General features: G+C 49.2%; 1 long non-coding RNA gene and 1 other non-coding gene across 2 annotated transcripts; both read right to left on the bottom strand.

Annotated features, from left to right (window-relative positions):
• Positions 1-187: 187 nt before the first annotated feature.
• On the bottom strand, positions 188-345 carry LOC125772788 (5.8S ribosomal RNA). The gene has a single exon (XR_007419637.1). It is a non-coding gene; the product is annotated as a 5.8S ribosomal RNA (ribosomal RNA).
• Positions 346-385: 40 nt separating this feature from the next.
• On the bottom strand, positions 386-1,439 carry LOC125772787 (uncharacterized). Its single transcript, XR_007419636.1, has 2 exons — positions 717-1,439; positions 386-544 (listed from the first exon to the last, which is right to left on the bottom strand). It is a non-coding gene; the product is annotated as an uncharacterized LOC125772787 (long non-coding RNA).
• Between the last annotated feature and the right edge of the window lie 3,561 nt (positions 1,440-5,000).

The following is a 5,000-nucleotide window of genomic DNA, read 5'->3' as shown; positions in this document are numbered from 1 at the left end:
GTGCGATTTATGCGGTTCACCCCTTTACTTTCAGCGCCCTGCGGTCCCAACAAAGGTCCCGAGCACGCCATTATGCACAGTGTGGAAGCGTGTTTCCCCCACGACACTAGACGGGCTGCTCGCCATAGTGTTCTATTGTGGCACGCTCCACCCTGAAGTTTGGTTTGTTGTATATCAAGGAATTGATAGGCACTCAAGAATGTGTGCATCGGCCGGGTTTAATCGTCCGACGCGCAATATGCGTTCAACTTATCGGTGTTCATGTGTCCTGCAGTTCACATTGTGACGCGCATTTAGCTGCGGTCTTCATCGATCCATGAGCCGAGTGATCCCCTGCCTAGGGTTTTATAGTAAGGTTCCCAATGTAACACAATCCCGGTGGTACGTCCAAAGACTAACTTTCTGACTAAGTTGTCTTTATTACCCAATAGTCCCAGGCCTTGTGACTTGTGGCTCATGTCTACGCCCATGGCCACCATTCGCTAAGATAGTTTTGAAGTCACTTTGAAGGCCCAGGAACAACTCTCTTAGCACATCGGTTAACCTGGCGCCGCAGTCAACTCATGTGCTTGGATCGGATCGAGCTATTGAGTATTGGGCCTGCATACTCGCTCATCCGTATCCTTTGCGTACCGCCCCATGGCCCTTGTATGTCTGCACCACAGTTCCTGTTCGTTCCGTGCCTATGGCCGGATACGTATTGCACATCGGTTAACCTGACGCCGCAGTCAACTCATGTGCTTGGATCGGATCGAGCTATTGAGTATTGGGCCTGCATACTCGCTCATCCGTATCCTTTGCGTACCGCCCCATGGCCCTTGTATGTCTGCACCACAGTTCCTGTTCGTTCCGTGCCTATGGCCGGATACGTATTGCACATCGGTATACCTGTCGCTACTCAGGCAACTCGTGTGCGTGGATTGGATCGAGAACATGGTGTGTGCCCCATGTTATAATTGATAGTCCATATCCACTTTATAGGTTAAAGTCATAAGTTGTGATTGCACAACCATTCTTCATAAGAGTTTAATCACTCTTCAACTAACTTTCGTTCTGGTGTCTTGGTATCAAATCGCGTAAGACACAAGATTCTACTGGCCAAATAGAATCTAGCACATTGGTTAACCTGGCGCCGCAGTCAACTCATGTGCTTGGATCGGATCGAGCTATTGAGTATTGGGCCTGCATACTCGCTCATCCGTATCCTTTGCGTACCGCCCCATGGCCCCGTCCTTAGAGTTAATGACTAGTAGGCTTAACTCTTTGTATGTCTGCACCACAGTTCCCGTTCGTTCCGTGCCGTGGCCGGATACGTATTGCACATCGGTATACCTGTCGCTACTCAGGCAACTCGTGTGCGTGGATTGGATCGAGCTCATGGGGTGTGTAGAGATTCCATGTTATAATTGCAAGTCCATATCCACTTTATAGGTTAAAGTCATAAGTTGTGATTGCACAACCATACTTCATAAGAGTTTAATAACTCTTCAACTAACTTTCGTTCTGGTGTCTTGGTATCAAATCGCATAAGACACAAGATTCTACTGGCCAAATAGAATCTAGCACATTGGTTAACCTGACGCCGCAGTCAACTCATGTGCTTGGATCGGATCGAGCTATTGAGTATTGGGCCTGCATACTCGCTCATCCGTATCCTTTGCGTACCGCCCCATGGCCCTTGTATGTCTGCACCACAGTTCCTGTTCGTTCCGTGCCGTAGCCGGATACGTATTGCACATTGGTTAACCTGACGCCGCAGTCAACTCATGTGCTTGGATCGGATCGAGCTATTGAGTATTGGGCCTGCATACTCGCTCATCCGTATCCTTTGCGTACCGCCCCATGGCCCCGTCCTTAGAGTTAATGACTAATAGGCTTAACTCTTTGTATGTCTGCACCACAGTTCCCGTTCGTTCCGTGCCGTGGCCGGATACGTATTGCACAACAGTAGATACCATCACCTGACGTATCTAACACACCACTATTGTAACTCGTCGTCGAAGGACCTTTCAAGTGCCTGATGGCCAGGGGAGCTCTTACACGGCACGGAGACACAGTGATGCTCGCCCATCACAGTGTACAACGATCGAGTTTGCTTAAGTGTCTGGGTACCTACACACCAGACACAATGCAATGGCCACGGATCCACACAAGGCACATCACATGCAGAAAGCTTCACCAGATTATGACACATACCACACTCTTGTAACTCGTCGTCGAAGGGGCGTTCAAGTGCCTTACGGCTAGGGGAGATCTAGCTCGGCACGGAGACACAGTGATGGTCACCCATCAAAGTGTACAACGAACGAGTTGGCTTTCAACAAATTCTGACACATAGCAAGCGAGCGACCGAGCTACACCGAAGGCAGCCCATGGTTGGTCACTCGCGGACGATCATCAGTAATGATCCTTCCGCAGGTTCACCTACGGAAACCTTGTTACGACTTTTACTTCCTCTAAATCATCAAGTTCGGTCAACTTCAGCCATGCCAGCTGCAGCTCACGAAGGAACCGCGGAAGGTAAGCCTCCAGAAACCTCACTAAATAATCCATCGGTAGTAGCGACGGGCGGTGTGTACAAAGGGCAGGGACGTAATCAGCACTAGCTAATGACTAGTGCTTACTAGAAATTCCAGGTTCATGGGGACCGTTGCAGTCCCCAATCCCGACTAGATGGGCATTTTAGTGATTTCCCGTTCCTCTCGGAATGGGGGCGCCTATTGGCGAGAACACGCTGCGACCCACATTGTAGCACGCGTGCAGCCCAGAACATCTAAGGGCATCACGGACCTGTTATCGCTCATTCTCAGCTTGCTAAACACAAGTTGTCCCGCTAAGCAGGGCAAACGTAGCCGACGACCGCCCGTGAAGGCGCCGCCCGGCTGTAACGTCAGGTGCGCCCGGAGGCGCACTGCTGACAGCGTTCTAGTTAGCATGTTTGAGTCACGTTCGTTATCGGAATTAACCAGACAAATCATTCCACGAACTAAGAACGGCCATGCACCACTACCCTTAAATTTGAGAAAGAGCTATCAATCTGTCTTACCTCGATAAGTTTGGACCTGGTAAATTTTCCCGTGTTGAGTCAAATTAAGCCGCAAGCTCCACTTCTTGTGGTGCCCTTCCGTCAATTCCTTTAAGTTTCAACTTTGCAACCATACTTCCCCCGGAACCCGATTTTGGTTTCCCGGAAGCGACTGAGAGCACCGAATAGGGGTAGCGTCTCCCAATTGCTAATTGGCATCGTTTACGGTTAGAACTAGGGCGGTATCTAATCGCCTTCGATCCTCTAACTTTCGTTCTTGATTAAAGAAAGCATCCTGGCAAACGCTTTCGCTTCAGTTGGTCCTACGACGGTCTACGAATTTCACCTCTCGCGCCGTAATACCAATGCCCCCAACTACTTCTGTTAATCATTACCTCTAGGTTTCTGACAAACCAACGAAATCGTATAAACCGAGGTCATATTCCATTATTCCATGCAAGATTATTCTCGGCCAACGCCAACCCCACGGGGGGGCCGGACGCTTTGTCTTAGCCTGCTTTGAGCACTCTAATTTGTTCAAGGTAAATGTGAGTATCTTGAGCACCATGAGGAGCCCGTGCCGGAGTTAACCGGTAGCACGGTACTCGTTCACAGAGTAACGCCCAAGTACACCATTGTGAGTCGCAGCCGTGAGCGCGCGCACGAACGGCCCCGGCGTGTAACCGGGCGCCCGTGGCGGTCACGTGTCTGGACGGGCAATCAACTTCGAACGTTTTAACCGCAACAACTTTAATATACGCTAGTGGAGCTGGAATTACCGCGGCTGCTGGCACCAGACTTGCCCTCCACTTGATCCTTGTTGAAGGATTTATACTCAACTCATTCCAATTATGGACCATCGTTAGAGAGGTCCATATTGTTATTTCTCGTCACTACCTCCCCGTACTGGGATTGGGTAATTTACGCGCCTGCTGCCTTCCTTGGATGTGGTAGCCATTTCTCAGGCTCCCTCTCCGGAATCGAACCCTGATTCCCCGTTACCCGTCGCAACCATGGTAGTCCTCTACACTACCATCAATAGTTGATAGGGCAGACATTTGAAAGATCTGTCGTCAGTCGACAAGCGACCATACGATCTGCGTCCTTATCCAGACTTCAACTCAAGCCGCCCGGAGGCGATTGGTTTAACTAATAAGTGCACCAGTTCAGCTACCCGCGAGGGCAACAGTCCCGGCATGTTGCATGTATTAGCTCTGGATTTTCCACAGTTATCCAAGTAACTAGTGGTAGGATGATCTTGTGAATTATAGCTGTTATACTGAGCCTTATGCGGTTTCACATTCATTTATGTTTGTACTTAGACATGCATGGCTTAACCTTTGAGACAAGCGTATATTACTGGTAGGATCAACCAGAATTCGTTCCACTACAGACACACACTCGCTTAGTGGGAAATAAATTTCCACACAACTCTCTCTCTCTAGAACCATATGGAATGGCTCTTTGGTGTTGGGTAAGGCACCAATTTGTTGGGGTGTAACGGTCACCACCAACTTTAAGTTTGTTAGGGCACAACGGAAACCACTAACTAAACTTTAGGAAACTAAATTTCCTCACACATTATCTCTCACCATATTAGCACTAGGTGCTATCCACGATTGTACAACGTTTCAACTCTTGAATCGACCGTAGGGCCGCGGAATTGCTTCCGGGCCCCTATTCTCGCTATTAATTGTTCATCTCTTTCAATACATCGAGTTCGTTCCATTGGGTAGTTCGCATGGCGAACGTTTGATGCAGCCCCCTGGGGGACCACGGCACTTTACACCGGGTATGGTGTATGCGCAACCTACAGATAACAATAAACCCCTTATGCGTGTGTAAACCGATGTTGGGCTGCTCAACATCTTTCATGGTTACATCACTTGCACCAGAACCCACGGTGCCGATTTGGTAATATGTTGTACATTTACTCTCAAGATGTACGCTTCGGCCCCTTATTCAGGGGCTCAAG

This window comes from Anopheles funestus, assembly GCF_943734845.2.
Source record: "Anopheles funestus chromosome X unlocalized genomic scaffold, idAnoFuneDA-416_04 X_unloc_112, whole genome shotgun sequence".
NCBI lineage: Eukaryota > Metazoa > Arthropoda > Insecta > Diptera > Culicidae > Anopheles > Anopheles funestus.
This window is presented reverse-complemented; position numbering and strand designations above follow the sequence as displayed.